Source organism: Emydura macquarii, unplaced genomic scaffold (genome assembly GCF_026122565.2).
Source record: "Emydura macquarii macquarii isolate MOO-44397 ecotype Brisbane River unplaced genomic scaffold, CSIRO-AGI_Emac_v2 contig_1551, whole genome shotgun sequence".
Taxonomy (NCBI): domain Eukaryota; kingdom Metazoa; phylum Chordata; order Testudines; family Chelidae; genus Emydura; species Emydura macquarii.
In genome coordinates, this window is record NW_027131688.1 from 24,705,911 (window position 1) to 24,733,238 (window position 27,328).

The following is a 27,328-nucleotide window of genomic DNA, read 5'->3' on the forward strand; positions in this document are numbered from 1 at the left end:
GTTGTTTTAGAATTCAGTGAATCTCAGCTACAGGCCCAAACTCTTCTTTCTGTGAACAAAATAGGAAAAACTGAGTTTGCATCGTCATTATCGTACGGGCAAATCCCAAAGGCATGGCCTCCTTGCAGACTGAGAGCCATCCAGATCAAGCTCTGGTTAGGTGCTTAAGGTGTCTGTCAACTGGATTTGAATAATGTGTCCAAAAATGGTGGGACCGTGGTAAAAATTAAACTATAATTAGAAGAGGCCAAAATGTTCACAAAAAATTTCCACCCTGCTCTCGGGGCAGTCTTGAGTTTTAATGTTGGTTCTAACTCCTTTGTCAGCCTTGCAAAATTTATTTAACTAATAATCCATTTTCCCATCTGTAAAATGGGGATAATGTGATTTACCTTCTTCACAGGGATATTGTGAAAATGAATAAATTAGAACATATTTGAGGATTCCATTGACCATGGTAAGCTCTGTTTAATTTCTAAGTACTATTGTTTTTAATGCAAAACATACCTACATTGGCTACATTATTTTTCTGTGGATCTTTATTTTTCTTTGTAAGGTTAGATGTATGATCATGTGCAATAACAATTAAAAAAAAGACTAATCAGACAACATACTGTATAAGCATGTGGCCAGGTTTAACAGTATGCATTTTGACACACATGTAAATACAGGCAAAGGAAAACAAACCTGTCTTTTTCACTGTATACGATAGATAGACAAATTCTAAAGGGAAATGACACATTTTGTTATTCATTAACATCCAATGATCCTTTCATGCAACACCCTGGAGGCTGAATGCAGTGACAGCACAAAAAGGTATACACCCACCACTACTTGGCATCAAGCATGAAGCAGTTTGCCGGAAAAGAGTTGGCATATATTCCACAATACTATGTCTCATGGGTTTGTTGGATGGCAATTCATAGATGTGTCTGACCATTCGACAACATACCAAAACGCTGACATTTAACCATGTGTGCCTGCTGCCAATCATTCAAAGTTTCTCCACTTCCAATTCTCATCCTGCTTTGCAAGGCTTTAGTCCACAGTGGCATTTGGCATGTAGTGAACAGTGAGTAAATACAGAATATGTGTGAAGTGCAAGATAGAAATGCTGATTAGCAATGCAAACACAGGTCAGAGTAACATTTTAGCTTGTACATTGGCATTAGGTGTTAGCATCTATTAAGCAGGTATTAAAGAATAATACAGAAAATAGAATGGCATATATAAAGTAATGTTACACTTTCCCCTTGAATACTGAGAAGGGCTAATTCTGATCACACAATAGTGTAAATCAGGAGTAACTACACTGGAATGAATGAAGTTACACTTGTATAAGTGAGATTAGAATCAGGTCTTCTGTTTTGTTTTGGTATGCTCAAGACCAACCCCCCATTGACTTTAATGGAAGTTAGATCAGACATTGTATCTTCCAGAAGACAAAGAGAGAAGGGCAATAAAAACTGTTAGAATTCCAGTGAGAGTTGAGGGAAAGATCTTCTATAAAAGGACAGATTAAAAATAATTGGGGAATGTAGAGTGGAAAGCAGGTGTTACATAGAATGATGAACCACAGAGTTAAGGTGAGTTATTTGCTCCTATTTATTCTTTTCCCCAAATGTAAAAACATCAGGGCCATAAAGAATGGAATGATCATATATTCAAAACTGATCTATCAGAATCAGTGCTGCAGAATATTATTAATTCAAATAATTTAGTAAAGTGGGCATGAAAGGAGACAGAACTGGCAGAGCACAGTGTCCACTCAGGATAGTAGTGGGCATGCCAGTGCTGTGATGGTGGGAGGGACGGAGCTGTGAAGACCCTTGAAAGTAAACATAGGAGTTTAAAGCTGATGTGGAAGGAACTTATAAAGGGGCAGCGTGAATGACACAATATGGCTGGAGTGGCAGGAAAGGAAGATGCGTTAACTTGAGACTTAATATAATAAAGAGAGTGTTACTGGACTATATCACCCATACGTCATAGTTTCTTCTGTATACTTTATAGATCTTCAGCAAAGAAACCCAGTGCCTACCCACCATAGAACTATAGATGATGCAAACAATCTGTAAGGACAATTAAATATCTTACTAATATGCAATTGCTGCAAACATAAAACCAAACTTGTACATTGCTGTCATATTGGACTCTGTTAAGGGCAGATAATTCATTGTATGTCATATGTAGCTCACTTAGGGCCAAATTTTCAGCCTTCAGATAATTTTTTTGCTCATTTTTGCAAGCACAATGCATTGCAAGATTATAATAGGATGCACATCAGTTTTGTTTCTATAAAAATCAATTTCCATGCATAAATCAGGCAGTTTGATTTCAAAATATCCTGATTGCACATGCAAATAAAATTTTGCATTTGGAAAATAGGTGCGAGATTGCAGTATTGTTGGGGTAGCAATCAATTTTGGGCACAAAATTCAGTTTACCAGATTGAAAACTGGCTCTGAAAATGTAGCTTTAAAAGTCTCTCTGACTGTACTATTCGCAGACAAGTGTCTCTAGTTTCTCACATATAACATATGTGTATGTGTCCCTGCAGGGACTGACTTTCGGATAGACAATTCAGCGCTAACACAAACTGGTCTGCTCTTAGAGGCAAGCTTTCTTTAAAAAAAATTTGCATTGACTTTTGTGTTGTGTTGTCTTTTGTAAGAAAAATATATTGAAAGGGATTGATGAGCCGCAACCATTGTCAATCATAAATGACATCATTTTTGTGTAATATTTAGAAGATTGGTAACATCTGCTTTTTAAAATATGGTTAGTAGCAACCCCTCCAGCCTACTTCAACCATATGGGATGCCTTGCATGCACAGTTATGTGCTGCATATAGCAAAAGCTATGGTTAGAGAAGAAACGTCCCTTTCAAATCACAAATTTTAATCAGAGGAATAACAAACTTTGCCCTCTTCCTAATTTGGTCAAAAGAAGCAAACTTAAAACCACACAGCTGAATGAAGATTGCTGTTAAATGACTCTGTTACATTATTATTATTTATTGAATCATCTTTGTTCTGCAGAAAAATTCTTGTTAGACGATGAGGGCAGCCAGGCTAAGTTAGTACAAAGGAAAGCATTTTGATTTTAAATGCAGCCTCCTCATGTTTGTTTATTGGTGACAGGCAAACTCATTGTCATAACCATGAATAAAAGGCTTCAGAAATTCAGAGAGCCTGACCTATACAAATTCCAATCACCAGCTTCTGCTCCCAGTTCTAGTGGTGCAAATCCATAGGCACACTATTAATCTCAGTAGATTTACTCTGGGTTTACACTGGTGGGAAGTTAAGCAGCAGAATCTGATCTCAGTGCTTTGAAATGATAATGAAAATGAGCACTTGCATTATGAACACATCTCAGGTCTATATATATAGATAACATTAGAAAAACTGGCAGGCTGCCCTCTTCTCTGTAAACAGGTTATCAGGCAGGGGAGGCTGTTGTCTCCCCATGCCAGACATTTCATACCTCCTCGCCAGCTGGTGCTGTGGGTGTCTTCCCTGGGCTGGTGTCAGTGCCGCCCCTACCCCTTCCGACAGGACTGAAAGCAGTAGCATCAACCTGGGCCAGAGCTGAGTGTAGTGTAAGCCAAGTCCCGATCCTTGCCCAGGGCCAGCCATTAGTGAGACACACTGCTCCCGCCCAGCCAGCCGGCCGCCACACCCTACTTCCCAGAATAGGACTGGCATGCTACCTCCCTGCTCCCCTACAGGATGAAACTGGACTCCCATGAGCAGCTGCATCCTCACCAAAAGGCAGAAGTGGGAATCCTGATACAATTTTGCCCTGAAATGACACCCCTGAATACTGGTTCAGGCAATTCGAAAAGAAATGAATAAAAGGATATGAGTGCAGCTTTCTCTGGCTTGCTGACCATGGAATCACTCCTCTTAGGTTATGTCTACACTATGAGCCAGGAGTGTGATTCCCTTGCTTGTTTGCACATACATCTCATCGAGTTAGCCTGCATAGGCACGGGAACACAGGTAGCAGCATCAGAGGCATAGGTGAACTGGGCCAAGTACATGCCTACCAGAGTCATGCAGGTTTGTAAATGGCATGACTCAGCCTTGCCTCTACTGCCATTACTGGTGTTACTGTGGCTACCCTGCTATTCCTGCTCACTCTAGCTCAATGAAAGCTGGTGCAAGTATTTGTACCTGAACTGGGGAATCACACCCCTCGCTCAAAGTGTAGATGTAGCCTGAAACTTTAATGCAGAACCATAAGGTTTTTAAATAAGATCCAGAAGTTGTGACTTTGAGTTACTTTCACTGGAGTGTCAGCTTTCTCCTGATGTATCTCCCTTTTTCTTTAGTCTTGTCTCTACAGAGCTTACTGAACAGTGTTAGCTTAGGGTAATGAAATATGCATTTTTTTTCCAAGCTCATGTCTAAATCAGCCAGATCATGTCACTTACATGGAGCAACATATCTTGGAAATTGTCTTAAACTAGTATTAAATAAACAGTTAAATGCCTGTGAATACAGACTACACTGTCTACCCCCAGTTTCCTTTCTTATATTTTATTGCTAGGTTGTAATCGGAGAGTCTGCTTCGTTAGTATCTATTACAGTTTTGATAAATTAACAGCAATTATATCTGCTAAAAATGGGCACGTTTCCAAAACATCTGGTCAGAGTGGGTCATGACTGGCCCCTTCCTCTTCTCTGAAGAACAGTTGGGGCTGATGCAGTTCTAAGCATTAGAGTTCCCAAGGGAGCGTTACTTTACCTAATGTACTGGCTGAATGGCACGCTTCACTTCCACAACACCTGCTTACAGACTTCTAGCTGCCACTCAAACCCAAGCTAGCAGAGCATGGGAAATTGGGAACAGTGGGAAAAGCATACTCAAAATAACTTGGGAGAAGATGACACGGTGAATGGGAAAACGAAACATTAAAAAACATAGGCTCACAGTGAGGGAGGAAAGAGGGAAGTGACCAGTATTTAAAGAATCAAATGGTGTTTGAGGGATAATGATCGATAATTGCCTTCTCATTCTACAAAGGCCAGGTGCACTATGGGTTTCTTGCATGCCCATGATTGCCAATATACTATAGCACTGATACAGCATGAACCATTTTCCCCTCCTAAAGAAATGAATTGTACATTACTTATAGCTATTTTGCTAAAAATGCATTACATTGTAATCAGCAAGCATTAGCTAGAGTGGAGATGCCAGGGATGAGCAGGATCTGGGTTTGGATCCAGGATTTCCCTATGAGGAGGTTATAACAGCACAGTGATCACTTACTAGTTTTGCCTTAAATCAATAGATGGGATTACGGTATTGTCCGCATTATTCCCTACACTTGCTGTAAGGCAGCCGTTCTCAAACTATAGATGGCAGCACAGCTGGTGGTCTGTGCAGAGCTAGTTGATCACATGGTGCAACCTCTCCTTGTTTTCACCTACTAAACCTGTATAAAAAAGCAGATATGAGATAGAAATACGCTGAAGGTGGGGTTCTCAAAAGTGTTCAGCCTAACTCTGCTTCCAGCTATGTCAATGTGAGTTTTACCATTGACCTCAGTGGGAGCAGAATTAGGCCAACCCTAAGCTTTTTAGAAAACTCCATCTGAGTACCTTCCTAATTCTACTTTTCCACTTCAGTAATTGCCCCAGGAGCCAAGTGGGGGTTTGGTGAATCTGAGGCAGAGACATCCTCAGGTTGAGGGAGGGCAGAGATAACTCTTGGCCAAGAGCAGCTGTGTTCTGTGTGCCCCTTCTTTTCCCCACTCCTTTCACCTCTGGTTAGGTGCTGCGGTTTCACTCTTCTCCCCTACTTCCTTCACCTGCTATCCCTTTCTCACGCTTTGTGGCATGGAGAGGAAGGAGTTGTGAGGGGATGACATGCTGCATCTCGCTACAGACTCTAGGGATTATCCTACCAACTGGTCTGCCATTGAGTGGTGGAGATGATGCAGAACCAGATGAGATGGAGGAAAAGGGGTGATGGAGTTTGCTTCCCAGCCAGGATGGCCATTAGAGGCTCCCTGTTTCAGACCCTCCCTTAAGCTAGAATGGTGTCTCTCCTATGATAATGGTTTTGGAGTCTGGAAGGGATTTTTACCACATAGTGAAACTGGCAAATTGCTATGTGGGTTACTTCACCTTCACTCAGTGTCTATGAGGGCTGGTTCGAGTAGGTGAGTGGATGCTAATTTGCAATTATTGCAATGTTGGTGGATTCCAATATGGTTAGTGGGCTTTGGCAGATCCAGCTGAAGCTGCCTGAACATTGGTCTAGGGCAGTGGTTCCCAACCTGTGGTCTGCGGACCCCTGGTGGTCCACAAGGCAACTACAGGGGTCCACGGAAAAGAAAAATAATAACATCCTCATCAAGGAAATGTACAATTTCAAATAAAGCTGGGAGCTTGTGATGGTCCATGAAATGTCTGGAGGTTGAAAAGGTGTCCACACACTCGAAAAGGTTGGGAACTGCTGGTCTAAAGTATTCGCAATGGTGGAGAGGGAGTAAGCCTATATATCTGGCTTACCTTGTGGCTTCTCTCACCTCATTTCTCCTACCTTCTGCATGGAGGAGGGATGAGGTGTTGGGACTCTGGCTTCTAGTCAAGATCCCTTAGGAGTCCTGAAGCTGTAGAATTGTGATGGCCTTTGCACTCACCCTCAGGTATTAGTTGTTAATAAAGTTACAGGTTCTGCATTAAACTACATCATGGTATCTCTATCTCATTGTTCCCTTGCCCAATCAGTGTTGTAGTTGTCCCAGGGATATTAAGCAATCATGAATTCAAAGGTAGGCAATAGTAAATGGAAAGGTAAGTCTCCCCAAGTCATCTTTTCAGTAAGATTTTGCCCACACTATGAAAAAGTTGTGAGTTGAGAAAAGGTTTCCCCCTATTGTGGGAAATACTTAAAAAATACTGCAAATATCACAGTAACCCTTTTAATTAATCTATGGCAACTGGCAGGTTATTTTTAAGCATGTTTACTGTAGTCTCAATCCATAACATTTAGATTTGCATTTGGGACCAAACCTCTCCAAAATTTCTCTTTCAGAATGTGTCTTCTTCAATACTGAAGAGAAATCAGCCTGAGGCAGAAAACTCAGATCTGGATTCAAACTTTCCCAAAGTTTGAATGAGTTCAGCTCTATGGTTTTGGATTGGGTCTGCTCTATACTAAGATATAGCACGTACAGCACAGATATGATACACTGATGTGTTATTACAGCTTAATGAAAAGAAACCAGCCACACAGCAAGTTATACAGAAGTTCCAGTAGGACCACTAAACACAGTTTACTTTTGGTCTCACCCACGGTCAATCCAGGTATTACTAATGCACTGTCTGAATGAGAATAGTCCATTAATTATTTAGTGCCATCTGTATTCTTAAGAAAAGTAAGACTTTTCTTTTTGGTACCAAAGCCAATGCTTTCAGATAAGCGTAGGTATGGGTGTATACACCATTAATGGAGACCCTATGGATTGTATTACTAATTGCTCTATATAACTATTGCCCACATGGAATTAAGACAGTTTCATAAAAGCCATAATAAGGATATAAATTAAATATAAGAAGGTAGGAGTATGAGATAATCTTCTATGCAGAACAGCTTTTGTTCTCTGTTTGTTGCCTTGTTTTGTCAGCAACTTCTGGTGGCAGTTACATTTAGCGCCTTTGAAGTTACACTGTATAATGTAGGGTTTTAAGTTGTCAGACCCAGAATGACTGGGCAGTTTATTTTCCATATACCCCAAATGTGTCAGCTATGTGTATCAATCTGATCTATCTACTGAGCATCCATATAGTCGTGACAGTGTTGAAGCTCACCTTTCCCCCAGCCAGATTTATGTATGTTATAGTCAAAAAGTCCAAAAATAAGCATGAGACTGATTCTTTTCTTCCTTTCATCAGTTTTATGCTGGTGTAAATGTATTGACTTCTCTGGCATTAGTCCTGAGTGCCACGAGTATAACTGAGAGAAATGTCAGGTCTAGTTCTCATTTGTGTTGGAAATTAAATTTTGGCAAAGATTTTTTTGTAAATTGGTACATTTAAAAAAAAATCCATTTATATTTCAAACATAAAGGTGATAGAAACTGATTGGATTCAGTTGACACATATCCTTAAAGTATTGTACCATTCAATATAACTATGTCTTTCAAAGCACTTTACACATGATGGGCAATCATGACGCTAAAGTGATGCTAATACTAGAAACCTAGGGAAAAAAGAAAAAGAACCAGTAAAGTTCAGTTTGAATTCTAGTGCATAGATTTTGAAAAGTACTTCCTCCCCAGAATTCCCTCCCTGTGGATTTGAATGTATTAGTAAAGGCAAACTGAAAGCCCAGAAAACCCCTGTAAAGCTGGGGTAGTTGGGAGACCTTTGATCCTAATTTGATTCCTACTGCCTACATGAGCGTCTTGGAATCTGTTAACCAGACCTGAAAAAGAGCTCTGTGTAAACTTGAAAGCTTGTCTCTCTCACCAACAGAAGTTGGTCCAATAAAAGTTATTACTTCCCCTGCTTTGTCTTCCTATTGCCTTTGACAGACATTTAGCAACAGATCAGTATAAAAAAACCTTGTGCCACTGTAAGAAAAGAACACATGACAGTAGGAAAATAAAAATAAGACAGCCAATGTAAGGAAATCTAAAGAGATCTGTCATAAGTAGCCTATTAAAAATTTAACAGCACTTGTACATATTTGGTTCTTTCCCTTTTAAATGGGTTTCCAGTCTAACATCAATCTTCCCAGATTATTCCCCTTTTTTCTATCCCTAAATCTATTTTTTGTCATTGGCATCTTCTCTAAGATATGCCAAAGCCAGAGAATTTCTAGGTGAGTGTTGGGAGTTAGTTTCAAATTCCAAGTTTTTTCCTTTTCAGTTTTATTTCCAAGGCAGATCCAAAAGTGGAAAGGTGGTTTTTGGTTTGTTTTTGGTTTGTTTAAGTTTCTGTTGCACAGAAGAATGAAATTTCATGAGACCATTCCTTGTTAATACAAATTTAGCCCAAGATGGAGGAAATATCATGAGAACAGTGAAGTTTTAAAATACTTTCAGCAGTGGTAGAAATCCCTCAAAATCAGTGCTTCTCGTGATATTTCTGCCATTTGGGACTGAAATCACACAACAAAAGCTTTCAAGATTTTGGCACCATTGATTACAAACTTGAAATCTATCCCCATTTTAGCCTGAAATCTCTACTCAGAAGCGTTGGCTTAAATCATTGCAAATCCTGAATCCATACACTACTTCCTTGCCCCATCTTTAATTGTCATATGCTATTGTATTGTGGCATCTAAGTAATATACTTTGTGAATTAATGGGCAGGGGTTTTCTGAAGAGCAGTGCAACTTAGATCTTCTAACCTCAAGTTTGAAAATGTCATGATGTATGCCTCCTTTGTCCATCTCCTGAAGTCTTCTTGTAATTTCCTAAATATATTTCTTCTACACAGTCAGCAAAATATTTTTTGGCCATGTTACTGAACAAACTCTCTAATATTTTGGATTTTTTTTTTAAATTTAGTTTTAAATGCTTTAGACACTAATTGCACAGTAATAACAGTCACTGCTTAGATGGACTGGCTTAAAAGCTTCAAGCAAAATGCTGATTTGCAAATTAACATGTCTTGACAACCAATAGAGATGTCAATTTGAAAATAAATGACAGCGTATCATTTCCCCAAAACAGGTATGGTTTGTTGAAATGTAATAAAATATTCTCACTGTGAAGGATTTAATACCTGGATTAATGTCTGTTGCATTACTGACCACACACACACACACACACACACACACCACAGATAGCTCACTTTCTAGTCATGCACTTAAAAGATAAACTTGATATCAATGTAATTCCTGGCTCAAAATGCCTTAATATAAGCCAACTGCTTTGCCAGAAATATGGTTCTACTTACTGAAGGTTCTATTACTCCTTATTTGCCAACTCAACAATAAAATCCAACAAGAGGATACATAGCTCAAACCTTTTTACACGCCTAGTGAGACCATTAAAAAAAATTACACACACAACAGTCCCTGTCAAACTTTTTAGAAAAAGTCTGGCCTAATACAACCAATTTGCTATGTGAACTTGTATGAAACATTAGAATTAGTGATGTGTATGCTGTTCTGCAAAAGACACAAACCTCTCCAAACTGAGCAAGTTCATGTCAAATAGATTAAACCTGAACTTCATGGGTTTGATTTGCACAGAGCTGAATATGCAATATCAGATTGTGGCGGAAGGTGATATTATTTCCATCATGTTGTAATCTCATTGCAACATGACACCTAAGAGGCTTTATGCTCCAGAGTCCAACCCAAAGATGGTAATGGTGAGGAGAGGAGAAAAAGTCCATCCACTGCCTCTCTCCAAGCAGCTTCTCCTCTTCTACCATAAGAACTTCATCCTGAGAATGTACATTCCAATATGCAACCACTAGGCTGTACTAGGATTGGTGGCTGCAGAAGAGAAATTAAATTTTGAGCAGGAGACCTTTCCCTATAGTGTTAGCTATGTAGTTCCTATATAGCTTTCCAGGCTTCTTTCATTAAGGTGAGATTCCCTGCCTCCAATCCCAATGTGCCATATATTAGCTACTCAAAAATATTTTTAAAATAATTTCTGTTATTCTTGGCATGTGCATGAGCAGTTCATTGCAATTTCAAGATTTGAAATAGGAGCCATTGTGATTGGACACATGGGTCACGTGGTGTGTTTCTGTGTCCTGATTGGATGTATATAATCTCTGAATCAGGTTTCCAGTGGAGAGCTGGGAAGACCATTTTGGGTGAAATGAAAGACAGAGAGAGAGAGAGACTGACAACCTCATGATCTAGAAGTTGGTGTCTGGGTCACCGACCTGGAATAGGGTACGTTTGCACAGAAATAACAAATCTGCAGCACCAAGTCTCAGTGCCTGGGTCAATTGACTTGAGTTTGCAGGGCTCAGGCTACAGGGCTAAAAATTGCTGTGTAGGTGTTTGGTCTTGGACGGGAGCCCAGGCTCTGAGATCCAACCCCTCAAGCCTGACTCAGCTGACCCAGGCCAGCCGCGGCCATGATGTATGTCTTTTATTGCAGTGTAGATGTCCCCTTAGGTTCATATCCTTATTCTGGCTGATTCAGAGTGATTTGGAATGAAAAACTCTGCTCTGAATCAGGCAGAGCAGGGACTGGTTCTTCCACATCCCAGGCCTGTGCCCTACCCATGAGGACACACAAACACCTCCCTGAATAAAAAAACTCAGGTTTTGGTCCAAAAATGGACATTTTAACACAATAACTTGTTTTTTTGGGGTTTTTTTGTGGAAATGATTTGTTTTCATTCCAATCTGGAACATAAACTGATTTTGAAACCTGAAGATGCTGCATAATGGAATTGTTGTCCTCTGGTCAGCTATAGTGTCTAGGGCAACAACTGAATATTAGGAATTCAAAATTCAAATCCCACACGTATTCATCAATAGTCTTTTATAATTTGTTTTTACCACAGGCATGCATGTCGGTAAACTAGTTGACCAGAGTATTCATGGAAAGTAGGCAACAAAGAGGATGCAAACCAAAACTAAGCAAATGTGTTTAAATATTTAAATCAACATTTAATAGCAAAGATTTTGCTCTTTTATCCCAGCTCCAGTCTGTACTCTGAATTAGAACGGGATGAAAAATAAATTTTGTGAAATGCTGAAATTGTTTTCATTTCAAAAGATTCAAAACTGAGCCACTTTTTAATGTTTTTAATGTTCATGAAATTTCTTAATAGAAATTTTTAGTGAAAACAGCACTGACAACTTTTTCAAAACTCAGTGTCCAGTAAATAAAAAAAAAAAAAAGATAAAATTAATGACATTTTTAATTAAAAAGTCACAAAAGTGCAAAAAATGAAAAATTTGAAAATGTTTTCACTTAAAAAGCCCATTTTTAACAAAAAATCTTTTTATTTGAAAACTTTCAGCCAGTTCAACTCTAAACACTTAAAGTTTTTGGAAACATGTCAATGAATCTTGAAAATGTCTCCACGTTAAAGATTTTGCATAGTAGAAACCTAGCTCTTTAAAATACCTGCAGTATATAGTTCATACAGTAATTAAAATGCAGCTATTTCTGGAGTGGAATGGGGTCTTATTTAATATGGCAGAAAAACATTACTCATTACTTTATGTCAGGAAGTGAAAAATATTGTATTGTATTGAAAGGACTCTTTGGTGGGTGGGGAATTTCAGGAGGCTGATGTCACTACTACAGATGTTTACACACCATAAAGTTTTTCCATGATTAGTTGTGTGAATCTCAGGTATGAATGCTCACAACTGTTACTTGCCTCAAACATCTTTACATATTCACTGTATTATTTCCTATCCTTGCTTTTCTTGTTAAATGTATATCTTAATATAGTGTCACCACTGATTAGGACCCCAGTGCTGGAAGTACTTATGCTCATGTTTAGCTTTATGCATATGAATAATCACATTGACGTCAACGGGAGTGGTGGGTGCGTAAAATTAAGCATATGCATAAGTGTTGAAGAGATCAAGGACTAATTCATTAAATATGAAGTATAGTAAAATATACAAGGAGTCCAACATGGCCAAGGTAACATTGCTGTAAGAATATTGCTATAAGTACTAAATACTACTCAGAATTTTAAATTGGCTTCATCACTATGCCTTACGTGGCAGGTTGAATTACATGGCATTCCTTTTTCATGTCTTCTAAATAGTGTGTCACAGTAATACTTGTTGCTGTTGGGAGATGTGGTTAACATTGTGTGGGCCCCATGGCATTTAAAAAAAAAAGAGAATCCCTAATCCCTGCTTAATTTTATGAACTGTCAAAATGATTCTAAATATCTCTCCAGTTTGCATTTTCACCTCAGGACAGGAGTCCAGAGGTACAGATTTGTTGTATAACAGTGGACTTTAGGCAATTTTCATCTTTTAATGCCTGCAGCGTCTGAGGTTGAATTTGTAATAATCACCAGATTATCTCTAAAGGATCTTTCTGTTCTACTTGCAAATGGTTCTGCAGGAAAATGCAAAAGATATAGAGGAAAAATAATTGATTAGAGGCAGGAGATCATTTTGTCACATAATCCCAGATGGAAAAGAAAACAAATGCTGATTTTTTTTTTTTAATGAACAGGTGAAAGATATAGTAGGAAAGACCAGTTCTTGAGATAGTTGCTATTCCAGCTAAATCAGATGCTGGTCCCAAACCCCTAGTTAGAAGTTAGGGTGTATTCGAAGAAAGTCCAAAAAAAGTGAAGCCATGATTTGAATCTTACTTAGAGCTCAGGGCCAGTTCCTCAGCTAGTGTATATCAATGTAGTGACAATGAAGTCAATGAAGTCAATATGTGTACATAGATTTACACTATGGATCTGGCTTTGAATTCTTAAAAAAAGTTATATGTATTACAATTTTGGTCAGATTCTGATCCTCTTACTCATGCTAAGTAGCAACTTATTTCATGAATGGTCCTACTTTCTTCAATGGGACCACAAGTGAAATAAAGTACTACTCATAGAACAGAATTATATGTACAGAATCTGGCCATGTGTCTTTGTGAATTTCATATAACATTCCTATGAAAAAAAGACATGTAATGGTACTGATCTGAATTTGTGTTTTACACCACTGTAAGTGAAGTGATTTACATTGGTACAAATGAGATCACAATCAGACCTGGTGTGTTTTCTTCATTATTACAGTTCACTGACCATTTTATTTTAGCAAGTAAATGAACCCACTTTCATTCACACAGCTGGGACTTGATCCTCATGTCAGTCATCCTGAACTAAATACAGAGGAGTTCCACCAAAGTCAGTGGACTTACTCGGGATTTATACCGATATTACTGACCAGAATCAGGTAGCTGGGGTGCAGCAGAGCATTCTTTAATAATAAGGCATTGAATCCAAATGTTCTCTCTGCCCTTATGCTGAGAAAATCCATGCCTCTCCTGATCTTGAAAAATGCTCAGAAAGGGCAGAGATATTTTTGAGTCCTCTGTTAAGTCAGACACGCAGGGCCTCAGACAGACTTTGAAAACTGAAGGCCCACAAGAGAGAGGGTATGTGTAGGTTGAGGATAGTTTGACTGCTGGGTGGAATGGATGTGCTTGTCCTTAAGGGGATAGTGAAAGGAAGGCATCATGAACTTGTCATGGAAAAGGAGAACTTAGGAGTGTTTCCACAGCAGGGAACTCCACAGCTTGGGCATGTACCAGCAACTGGTGGAGAAATAAGGAAAGGGAACTTGTCACAGTGGGCTAAGGAGACATGGACAAGGGACAACTTAATCTTTCAGAATGGTCGATCATAAAGGATTAGCAAACAGAGATCACTATAGGTGCATGCTGTAGGGGGATCAGACAAGGACGGTTCCCTGAGCAGGGAGGTCCTATGTAACCAGATATGCCTATGGCTGGCCTTGAGGAGGCAAACTTCAATTTGGATAAAATTCAGAATCAACTACAAAGATTTCCCTAACGAGGAGCTGACCCATAGGAAGCTTCTGGAATCCAGAAAGACAGTGGTTGCCAGTGTAAGTTAATGTATTCTATTGATGCAGAGCTCTATGACTAGCCTCCTGCACCATATGACATACCATGGTCTGTTCTCCTGTATATTGTGCTTCTGCACTTAAAAATGCTCTCTCAGGCCTATTCCAGCAAAGTTCCACCCTGAATAGAATGTAAAAACCCCAGACCTGTGAAACCAGCTGTTAGCTAAAAAGACAAATATGTGCTCTTATCCAGCTACAAAGTACAAATGTCATAAAGTGTGGAAGTTCCAGTCCTTTTCACGTAGTATCTGAAGTCTGAGATATCACTTCCACATCTAAAAAGTTAATGAAATTAAAATGAAAGTCAAAAAAGGAAACCAGGATACTGAATTTATGTTTCCATTGTTTTTTGAGGAAGGGGTAGAAAATGGGGGAAATTGCTATTGGGAAGACATATGAGCAAAATATATATCTATATCTGGATATATGGAAACATTAGGTAGTCATCAAATATTGATGGTGCATTGAAAATATAAGACTGAGGTAGAGTGTTCCATTTGTTTGTTTTGTTTGGCCAGTGTGTTAAGTAGAATAACTTATGAGAACTGTTAGCATTCATCCCTTATACTCTTTTGTTAACAGGTTAGCTCTCGACCAATTCATATATCCAAGGCTTTATGTATTATTAATCAAAAGAGTTAAAAAGTCAATCCAATCTAGTTATATACAGTAGTTCTTGTGGTTTTCAAACCTTTAAATAATTAATGGTGTCATCACTTTCCCAGTGGATGTCAGGCTGTAGAATGTCTGGAATCAGAATCCCACTGGGGAAAAAAAGCAACATAGTCAAAAAAGTAGTAATTTTTTTTTAATAACAGCAACTCCAGCCTATTGTATCATCACTATCAGTGTCTAGAGAGATCATTTCAGAATATAAAAGAGAAGTTGCTTGTATAAAAGTCCTTATGGGATCAAACAACCCTGGCAAATCTATATCTATACAGTATAACGAGCTCACTAGGTGTACATACCCATGTGCATCTATATTTAATAAATTTATCTCTAGATCTCTATCCACTTATCTATATACAACTCCCTATAGTGTATTATATTCAAAATTTTCATAATCTTCAAAGTTCCCTTTAGAGAATCACAAATAATTATAGGGGGGTTTTATTTTTCAAAAAATAGTTACCAGCATGGTTGTGATGGGCATTTGATACAACTTCCCATTTTTCAGTAATTTTTGCTTTATATTTCTTTGAGGCTATAACTTCTCACGATCATCTCAACTTTAGACTGAATTTTTTTGAGAAAAGTGTGAACAAAATCCAATCAGATATTTTGATTGGTGAGTATTTTGGAAGGTGTAGATGGAGGCAAAATCCTTCTTATGAATTTTTTTAAATATTTTTGTGTATTTCAGTGTCTCATAAAATGTGTTTGTTTGTTTCTTTGAAAGTCATCCCTGAAGAGAAGTCACTTTAAATGTAAAAGTATGTTAAGAAATAATTACATTTTTTTATGTGACAGAATATCATATTAATATACCAGCTTTGCAAGTGAGGGACATGATTTTCCATATTGAATAAGGTATTCTGATATCAGTAACTTAACACCTAAGACCTTTTATATTTTATCTCAACCCAGATAACCACTACTTCTTTCCCATTTATCACAAAACTTAAAGGAGACTATTATATATGACAGGCCTCTGTAGTAGTCCTCCAATGTCTACATATTCAAGTTTTTTATCCTACCTTGCCATGTACTGAAGAATACATTGCAACCCTGTGCACAATCCCCTTCCTATTGGTTAAACCTACCCACCCCAGTAACCACCCTGAGAATCCCAAGAGGTGACAAAGTTTTCTCATAATCTCTTGGTAAGTCTATGATTCTTCTCTCAGCTGCCAAACCTTCATTATTCCAGTTTCCTTCCACACACTCAAATACCTCAGGCTAGTCCACAGCACCCCAAAATCCTGAAGCATTTCACTTACGACAAGCCCAAATTTAGAAACCCTCACTCTCATTGACAAACCCAGAGATGCCCTTTCAACTACTAATCTATCCAACCTATATGCAATTCAACATGCAGTCTGAGTGCCAGCTTGCCAACATTCAGCTTGAGTTTCAGTATTACTCATTGTTATATCTTAGAGCACTTGGCCTTAAATGTAGTTGGGGAAGGAGGTTTGGTAGCTAAGTGGCGATGGCCTTTCACTTGGGTGTTAGGATGTGGGCACTTTTTTCCCTTTGAAAACAACACCAAAGAAACTATATGAAACATACTATAATATTGCAAGAAAAAATGTGAAGAGTTTAAGTGCACAAGTGTCAGGAAATTCCCTCAGCGGCATTGCACATATTGAATTAAATTATGCTCTGAGCTACATTGGTGTAAATCCATAGTACTATCATTTCACCCACTTTGATGCAGTCACTCTTGATTTACACTAGTGTAACTGACAGCATTTGACCCATGGACTACACATATATTAAACCATGCACGTAGCAGACTAAATAATAACGGAAAAATAATGCAATATATATATCATGCTGTATGTGCAACGTGTCAAGTTAATGTAGGACTTTAGGTTTTGAATGCCTTGACTCCTGTGCTTGCATTCTCAAACTTAATCATGTATTAACATAGATTTTGGTGCTAAACAGGTTTGTACACTTTTGACATGACATGTTCCTCCAGAAACCATGATACCTTTTTCTGAGATCATAAGGAAAGTGTGTAAAAAATAAGAGCAGCTGTAGAAATACACAAGCCATTAAATTGACCCATTATCACTGCTGAGCTGAGATAGAGCCCCAACCTTTCACAATGAGTATTTCCATCCAACTTCTGTGCCCTTTCACAAAGGTAATAAACAATACTGCTCACTGGGTTCCCTAAGTGCTACGTTCCACCAGATGCACTAGAAACTTCCACAGGAACCAGAAGAGCTAGCTCAGTGTGGGGATAGGGGTTCTTATGATAAACCTGCTTGAAGAAAGTAGCAGTGGCTCCACTCCATTGATGCTCCCACTGGTATTGTTTCTGTTCCAGGAGCAATGTCTCCAGAAGCTCCTGCTAAAGACGAAAAGTCAGAGTACGACACTGTGGGCTCTGACTATTGACTGCTACCAGAAATTCTCCTGTTGGTAGGAGCAATGAGGCTAAAACAGCTTGCTTTTATTTATCCCAGGGACTGGGCTGGTCCCTGGCCAGCCCCAGAGAACAGGGTCTCACTCCCAAAGGAGGTTTAATTCCACCTTTGCTTTAGTCTCTCTGTTTCTATGCCAAGAATAGCCCAGCACAGCAGATGAGGCCCAAAATTTATGGAAAGCAAGTACATGTGTTTTTTGTCACTCTGGAATATTCAACCATTCATCTTGATTTTTTACCAAAGGAATGCAACCGATTCAGTGTTCTGGCACTGTATTAGAATAATACTTATGCATTTCTATAGCACCTTCACTCTGAAGAAGTCAAACATGCATGACATGTACATATCCACCAATTGCCATTCGCTTCTGGAAGACACATATATTGCAAAAGAACAGCAAAAGTGACTATTAAAAGTGACCCTTAATATTTTATTATTAATAAATAACAACCAAAATACAATTTATTTATAATAAAATCAAGAATAAAAAGAAGTTAAGAGCAAAGCAATATTTTGGACAATTCACAAGGTCTAGCAGCCCAGGGCCGAACAATAAGCAATTTGTTGAGGAAGAGACAATAAAGACATTCTTTCTAGCTAGCCGGCTGGCATGGAGAGCTACCCATTGTGCTGCTGACTGGGAGACCTGGGATTAGGGAGTAACTCAGGTTCCCAGGCTTAGCACCAATGGAAACGAGAGTTTATGTATTTAGTCTTTGAACAGAAGAAGAGGTCACAGTTCAGTACCATTTGAGAGCTGATCTACTGAACAGCACTAGTCCTGGCTCCAGAGGATAGATGTTCATCTGCCCATCTGGTCAAAGGTGAAGTGCCCTAATAATGCCTCCAGCAAGGTAGAAAAGATAAAAAGCTTGCAAAGCAAAGCAGAGGTGGGGGAAGTGCACTCTTTCAAGTGATAGCATAGACTGCAGTGAAAAGGACAGTTATAATGAACTGCTACTTCCTGAATGCAGCACAATGGGCTAGAATCAAGCAAAGCAAAGTGCTCCCAAAATACAAACCACCCTCATTTTTTAAATTTATTTGTTCATATAAAGCTATAGAATCATATCAGGTCTACTGCAATTACTTCAATCAGAAACACAAAAGAAGAGAGAGAGAGAAAGAAAGAGAGACCACTTTTTACTGCAATGTTCCAAACCTTTCAGAAAACTCAGAATTTTTAAACTACTCCATTACAAGAAGAGTAGGATAAAAGTCAATGTATTACACAGTTATCTGTCAAAAGCTCAGGATTCCTGGTTCAGGGAAATAAAAGAGCCTTTGAATTAGCATTAAACTTGAAATCTGGTGGAATGACCACAAGTTGTTATAGTCTGATAGCCATTTTGTATATTATAAAAAATGAATTGGTGATCTTCTTGGAGAGGCAATGGAGTTCATGAAAAACATCATATTTATGGTGAGAAGTGCTCATCAAAATATTTTCACAAATAAATTCAGCAATATTTTTATGAACATTTTTCTCTTTTTTCCAATCAACTTTAATGGTGATACCTTTTCTGGCAATCTCCAATGAAAAGTTAATGATTTACTGGGTGTGACAACCTGCTTCCCTCAGTGAACAGCTGACAGAGATACACATATATACCTGGTGACTCTTTATCTGGTACCTTTCCTGCTCCCATCCAGTATGCACTTCTTGTCTGTTTTAGACTTAGAGTTAGAAGTTTTTAGTCTTTTGTCCCCCGGAACTGGAAACCTGGAGATACAATCTAGCATGTGGTAACTATTATGTAGCATCACTTGAAGAAGTGACAATCAAGTGACTGAATAACGTAGTAGCTCATATCAGGCTTAGTATTAGAGGCAGTGACAATAAAGTATCTTATTTATTATTCAGAGAACAAATATTATCTAACATGGAACTGGAAGCATTAAAGAAATGCTGGGGCTGATGACATCACCAGCTGTGATACCACCAGAGAGGATAGAGCCTTTAGGAGGGGTTGAAGAGTGAATCTTGAGAGAAAAACATCTGGGAATGTGACAGGGAACTGGAAGTCGGAGGGTCATATAGAAGGTCTGATTAGACTTGCCAGGAGAAAAGGGCTAACTTAAGCAGTGTTAGTAGAGCTCTGAGGAGGAAACCTGAAGAGGCTGAAGAAAACTCAGCTTGGTGTTCTGAGCCCTGGAAGCTTCCCCCTAAGTAAGGTGTATACATACACAAACAGTTCATCTTACCTATGTAAGTCAGTCTTGAGCTTCTTAATTATTTATATATACATACATATTTTGCCATGACCTGCATCTGATCTCACTTCCCAGCACAAACCTTTGCTGCTGAGTTACTGGGATGGCTTTGGGAGTCCCTCGTTTTCTCTGAGGAACCTCTCCTCTCCAAAGCCTGGATTTGTTATTCAAATAACAAATTTACTTATCTGGGAAGCTTTCAGGGCTTAGAACACCAAGTTGAGCTATCTTCAGCCTCTTCAAGTTTCCTCCTCAGAGCTCTATTGACCCTGCCTCTGTTAGCCCTCTTCTCCTAGCAAGTCTAGTCAGACCTTCTGACTTCCAATTCCCTGTCACTGCATTGTCACAATTCCCAGATCTTCCTCTCCCAAAGTCCACTCCCTAACCGTCACTTTGACCAACAACCCCCAGAGGTTCCATCCTCTGTGTTGATATCACAGCCGATGATGTCATAAGCCTCAGCAGTTCATTCACACTGGGCATGGAGAATGAATTATGCTAGTAACCTAGAAGTGATCCTTCCATGTAAGGACTAAGACAGGGGCACTAGATTAGTAGGGGGTATTTCTTCTTTTTGCTCCATTGCTACTTCAGTACTTTAACTCAGTGCTGGATCAACGGTCCTAAAATTGTTCCATGAATATTCATTCCAATTTAAAAATGAAATTGCTATGGTCCTGATTCCATGAGAACGCTAGATCCTTATTTTTTTATTTACTTATTGCAGATATTCATGTGATTGAGTTTTAGCAATATTAATGCTCTTGGAAAGGAATTTTTAAGCTAGCACGTGTGAGTGTGAATTTTGAATGAAGAAACATGAAAAGTAAACACCAGAAATCATTATACCATGTGACCAACCACTACAAAGCTTGAATTACCAAGTGAACAGTTCATAATCAATCTTTAGAGTAAAACAAACAAAAACAAAAATTCACAACCCCTCCATTGCATAATTGCATAATGGAAAAACAAATATGTCTAAAATGTTTGCAGTCTGCTTGTGAAGTTCCATTAGGAGAAGAGTCATCTAAATTAATCTACCTCGGGGGGCGGGGAGGGTATGTGTGTAAGGTGAGTCAGGGTACCAGATTTTGGCATCTGTTGTTTGCTGAAGACATTCAGTCCAACTCTACCTGTACTTTGATAAACAGAGAACTTCAGAGATGTTGATTAGGCACTTTTCACAAGCAATAGATATATTTAAAGTTAAAAAAGCCAACATCAGAAAATTGCATGCAGACTCTATATCCACTTGGGCCTTTCATTTTACATTAATTGCTGGAGTTTGGGGGGTATTTTTTCTAGTCAGACAAAAGTAATATTTATTTCTAACATGTGAAAACAAGATATTCAGGCTGGGAGGTTATTAAAATTTATGTTATGAAACTTCACACTCTTTGGCCTGTGATTCCAGTTCAAAATGGGCTGACACAGCATTGTTTTTTTCAGTTCTATTGCTTTTGTTGCTTAATCAGGTCCCAAGGCCTCCCCTGCAGAGGAAGGAAACACATCAGAAAGGGGTAACCAGGCCATTGAACCTTCCTTGAGCAGACAAAACAGATAGTGAGAAGTAGGCACATGTTAGCAGCAAAGAGGCTGTGTAGGAAAGTGTAGGAAGCTTTGGAAATATAGTTGTGAGGAGATGAGCCCGCACATTTTGAGATAATCCAGATAGCATCATAGAGCCGTATTGTTCCCTTGTTAAACCTGTATGGCCATGCAGGGAAGTAGGAGGAAGTAAGGCTCTTCCCCACCTTGTGTGAGACCTAAACACTCCCTGTGCTTGGAGAAGTGCCAAAGTTGCCACCCAGATGCTTCTCATGGGAACAACTGGACAAGAAGTCTGTAGAGCCGTGGCATGGCAAGCCACACAGGGCAGGATTAACCCCCAAAAGCTTGTAACAAATTGCTTTTGAGCCCCAGCACAACTGGGGAGCCCTGGGAGGCATTTTGTCTTTCTGTGCAGAATGACTCTGTTATCCCTTATTTCAAGACTAAATGGCACAATTTACCCTTTTGGGTTATAAACTATTTAGGACAGGTACCATGTTCTCTACTGTGTTTGTACAGTCCCAGGCACAACGTGGGGGTGGATTTCAACTGGGGCCTCTGGGTATTACTGTAGCAGAAATCTTAAATGATAACAATAAGGTCTGATTGAGCATCCATCTGAACTGTGGGGTATTAATCTAGACCACACCCCAGATCCTATCACAAGCAATAAGTGAATTGGCAAGGAGTCTGAAAATAACTTTGAAATTCCCAAAAGCCATTCAAACCCCCGAGTTTAGCAAATAAATAAATCATCTGCATATGAAGTTCTTAATTTCAACTGATTAAACTGTAACTATCTGAAAACAGTTCAGAGAAGGTTTTTTTCCACTTTCCTTTTTTGTCTTGTTGTGCCTTTCATCTTCACTATAATTCTGCCTCCCTCAAGAGTCAGCTCTCACACATCTCTTCCAATTTACATCTAGATGCCTCTGTCCTGTGACTTCTGTCACCTGTGTGTGCCTGGTACAGGCCCTGCTCTCCTTCCCTCCCTCTTTTTCTTTCTCTCTCTCTCATTCTCAGACCACAGGGGCCGCAAGCCTGGTCTCCGATCACCACTTTCTCAGTGTGGCACTTCCTCCTGCACATTGCTCTCGCATGTTGTTTATCTCTCGGAAGGATTGTAACTATAGATAGCATCAGTGGAACTGTATCTGTCTAGGAGCAGATGTCTACCTCTGCCGCATCATCTTAATTGCCCTGCTGTGGCTCACCTACCAGAAGTCTTTTTTTTTTCTTCCAATTTTGCAGATGATTAGTTGAAAAACAGCAGGACTGAGCTTGTAGGCATAGGCTCATCTGGGAGCATTTAAATTTGCAAGGAAAGAGATTCCTTTCAGTCCCTAACCAACTGGACAGTGCTGTCTAAGGTCTTTGTGATTGGGTCTCAGATCTCCATTTTGTAATGAATTAGGAAAACACTGTGGGAAGAGAAAACCAGAGAGGTAAAAATGATCATCAAATTACTAGCCCCAAAGTAGGTGCCACAAATTAGATTTGGGTGGGGAGCAAACCCAGTGAATTGTCTTATTCATGACAGTGACACATTCAGCCCACTATACTGTATTTAAGGAGCCACTATATTCCTCTGTTTTAGGGTGTTTATAATTTGGCCATAGAAACTCCATTACGAGCCAAAACTGAGATAATCCCTTCAGAGGAAGAAATATCTTTTTATACATATAAAATTTGAAAGAACTCAGTTTGGCTATTGTAAAAATAAAGGGGTCAGATTCTCCCCTTCAGGCACTCTGGATTTACACCCATCAAGACACAATGATGCTATTATGGATTTGCACCAGTGTGAGAGTAGAATTTAGCCTGTAAATAAAAAATGAAATCTGGTAAGTGATTTGTCTTTATTCTGTTATAATTACTTTGTGTATTTTGCAGGAGGGCTAAAGAATATATTTTTGACAAGAAGTAATACTTTGTGTATTTCACTGTTCCTCTGTGGGGGAGGTTTTCTTGACAAGGATACAGATTACAGTAAACCTGGACAAAGTTTTACATTTGTAATAAAACATGAAAGGAGTTTCACCTGGTTTCTTCAAGTTATATTATGAAAAGTGCAAAAAGATGTACTCTCAAGCTACTTAAACATCTATTTATCTGAGAGACATTTTTGGCCTTACTGTTAAATAATGCAAGTTAAACATTTTAACAGGCCCCTTGATGTCTCCCTCCCACACAGAGGTCAACGTTAATAAGTCAACATTAGCCAATAGGTACCATATGGTGGTACATAAAATAATGCACTTATTTCTGGTCAATAATGGTATAGACCAGTCGCCAAATGATATTCTGGTAGCTTGAATAAGAAACACATTATTTTCAACCCTTACATAAATTTAGTTTTTAATTTTAAATAAAAGAGTTTAAACTGGCACTGGCACTCTCTATGCTGTACCCATTCTGTAGATTAATGGAGTGATTTAGTCTGAAGCTTCTCTCTATGAAAGATAGGAGCAATAACTGTTAACCTTGATAGGAATGTCTCATATCTTGCAGTGGGGAAAGAATCAGACCAGCTGTTGGCTGACCCAGCAACTTCCACCAGCATTAAATTCAGCTTGATTGAAAATGAGAGTGGTCAGCTACTGAAAGTTTGTGCGTGTTCCATTGAGTCGTTGGGCTCCCCCAGTGGTTGGCATGTTTCCTTTTGTTGCAATTAAGGTTTCCTTAAATCATCCTAGTGTGCCTATTGCAATGGTCTGAGAACAGAGGGAGATCTTTATGCTGTACTCCATGCACTGCAATACCAGAAGCTTCAAAATGGACTAAATGAAGAGCAGAGCCTCAGGTTTTTGAGTTTTCTTGTCTTTCCTGGATTTGGATGAACCCTTAAAGTGCAAGTTAAATAGCGTAAAGAAACTGACTTTTTAAAAATGGTATCTTATTATTCAACTGGCCAGCTCCCACTGTATCATCTCTGCTGAATTTCATGACAAAATATATGCAGTTTCAAATCAGCTCTGGAAGAATGAGCTGCAATCTTTTTGGGTGCATTATAAGAACTGTTAACTACATTCTAATTCTTGGAATAGACACAAATCTTGGCCATTTATGGTTTAAATAGCAAAGGTGCTAATCTACCAGAAAGTAGCAGGTTTCTGAAAACTGTTTCCCTCTATGTTTCTTTTAGGTAAGTGTATTCCGAAGAGTTTGAAAACAAAGAGTTTTCATTGACCCCAGAGCAGTATAACAAATAATGATTGGAACAGACTGTTCAGGGCAGCATGGTCCAGTTAACAGACTTCCCATTGGACTGGGAGTCAACAGACTTAGGCTCTAGCCCCTGATCTGCTGTGTGTCCCTGTGCAAGTTTCTTCCCCTCTCTGTGCATCTGTTCCTTCTCTGTAATATGGAGATGATAAGAACACTGCCTTTCTCCTATTCTTGATTTGTTTCATTCATTAGTTTTTGAGGACAGGAACAGGACAGGACAGGAACTCTCTTTTGCTATATGTATTTATGGTGCCTAGCACAACAGGCTCCTGATCTTGGTTTAGGTCTCTAGCTCCCCTGTAATACAAATAGTAATTGATGGGCAGGGGGAAATGAACTAGAGGTGACACAGGGGGTCTGACCCTTGTAAATGAAATAGTTCCTGCTCCCCTGTGCTCTCAGTTTGGCCAATTGGAGGGCATTGCAGCACCTGGACTATCAATGGTCAGGGAGAATCTGAGGGGGAGACACCTGGCAAAGGAGAAGCTCCATAAGAGAAGGACCCAGTGAGTCAGGGCTGCCAGAATCAGTCAGGAAAAAGGCATTTGAAACCTGCCTGGTCAGTCAAGAAGCGCAGGTGAGAGCTGCCAAAGGCCAGGGGACTAGAGGAGATCCCTGAAAGAGCCAGAAAATGTTTCCTGAGGGAAAGCTGAAGTCAGGAGAGCAGCAAGAGAGGTTTTCCAAGTGTCCTTTCCAAGCCAGAGAGCCAGAGAGCTAGGGATGGAAGGTGTTGAAGGCAGGAAGAACAGCAACAGAGGAATTTTCTTTAAGCCTGAGAGCTGAAGCTGAGGGCCAAAGAGAGCTGGAAACTGGGGAGCATTGGAGGGACTTACCTGTTGACATCTCCATGCTGGAGAACCAAACCCAAGGGAACAGTGGAAGAGCCAGGGAGACTGAGGGATGCTCCACTGGTAAAGAGGATCTCCTAGCAGAGAGGCTGAGGAGGTTCCCACTGGGAAGAGTGGGGTTGGAGTGACTGTCCTGGCAGAGGGATAGAAGAGGACTGACAGAGTCCAGATATGGCGCAGGACACCCATCTGCAGTATGGGGGGCATCAAGGGATGAGAAGCTTAGCATTTTAATGACTACTGGCACTGGGGTGACAAATGGACTGTGTTGAGACTTATGTTTTGGTTTATTTGCACAATTCTTTGTAATAAACCAGCCCCAAAGAGGGGTTCTATTGAGGCAAGAGAACCTGTAGTGGACTCCTTAGTTATCTCACAGGGAAAACTGAGGCAGGTGCACCACTTGTGCTGTAGCCTGACACTAGAGGGAGTTCCAGTTGGGGCCACCTTATGTTGAGGTGGATACGGTGGTGGAGGAAGAAATCTTGGGTCAACTTTAAGTCCAGAGTGATTTATAATTGTTCAGCCTACAATATCCCTGGGACTCAGAGTCAAATTTAATTTGTTTACCCGTCCCTCCCCCCAAAATTGGGGGCAGTTCAAACCCCAATTCTGCTCTCAATTAATCTTCAGGAACTCCATGGACTTGAATGGAAATTCTGTTCTCATTTACACAAGTGTAAATCCTCAATAACTACAGTGAGTTCATTAGAGAGATGCCAAATTTCCAATGATAAAAATCAGTTTTTAGAATTTGTCCATAGGGACTGTTTTTGTCACACTTTTACTTATATCATCTTATTCTGTTTGCAGTCTGATGGAGTTGCAGCAAAGAATGATATCAACTGAGCCATCAGCATCCAGCTCCATTGTATTAGATCAAACATCTGGGAGCATCATCAGTATGTTACATTACCAGACGTTCATTGAGCTTAATACTATTATACTTCCAATGTTCACAAATCATTGTGTAAAGAAAGGAGTCTCTCAAAAGGTTATATCTATGTGTTTAGAGGAAGACATAAAAGGCTGGATTGCTCAAGAAACTTGTAATGGTATTCAGAGCCATTCACATTTTTGCGACTGGTTCAGTAATGTCTGAAAGTGATTACCCATCTGATAGTTGATTAGTGAAATGAGGTGCTGGTCTCAGGTCCAGTTCTAAAGTATTCCACCATCGCTACTGGGAATGGTTGGTCATCTCAATAAACAGAATAAAAAAAATCAGTGGCCCTAAAAATCAACTTACTTTTTCACTCCTAGAGGTTGTCCTTTCTGTTTGGAGTTGAATCACATTCCATGCTTGTGCTGATGCCATGCCAACACTGTTCTATAGATGAACAAAGGACTTCAGTCTTCAGGACTGTACATTTGACACTTCTCAGCAGTAGAAAAAATAGAGATTTATTTTTATCTTTAACATCTGGTTGATTTTTGGGAATAATCTGCTGCGAATAATCTTGGGACACCCAAGTAGCAACATTGCCACAATTTGTAATGGATGGCCTCTATTATTATAGTCACTACGGAAGCACATTTATAGTAGGACTTGGAACTAACAGTGTAGCTAAGGATCTACTGGAATTGGAGATTAAACTATTTGCTCATCTGGCTTCAAACCACTCACCAGTGCAATGGGGAGAAGAGGGACAGCATTAAGGAACTGCACCACGGCTACCTATACTTTAGTTGTTTTGTGGAGAGTGGATGTTAGACTCCAGGGCTGCTATTCTGGCTCCTTGCATTAGCAATAAGTGCATCTTAAATAATGTTGATGTGCTTATGGTTGTGTTACCAGAG

At 39.4% G+C, this 27,328-nt stretch overlaps 1 long non-coding RNA gene across 1 annotated transcript; it reads right to left on the minus strand.

Moving 5' to 3' along the window:
* LOC137157755 (uncharacterized) lies at positions 1-26,824 on the minus strand. Its single transcript, XR_010921230.1, has 3 exons — positions 26,778-26,824; positions 15,272-15,344; positions 1-49 (listed from the first exon to the last, which is right to left on the minus strand). It is a non-coding gene; the product is annotated as an uncharacterized lncRNA (long non-coding RNA).
* Between the last annotated feature and the right edge of the window lie 504 nt (positions 26,825-27,328).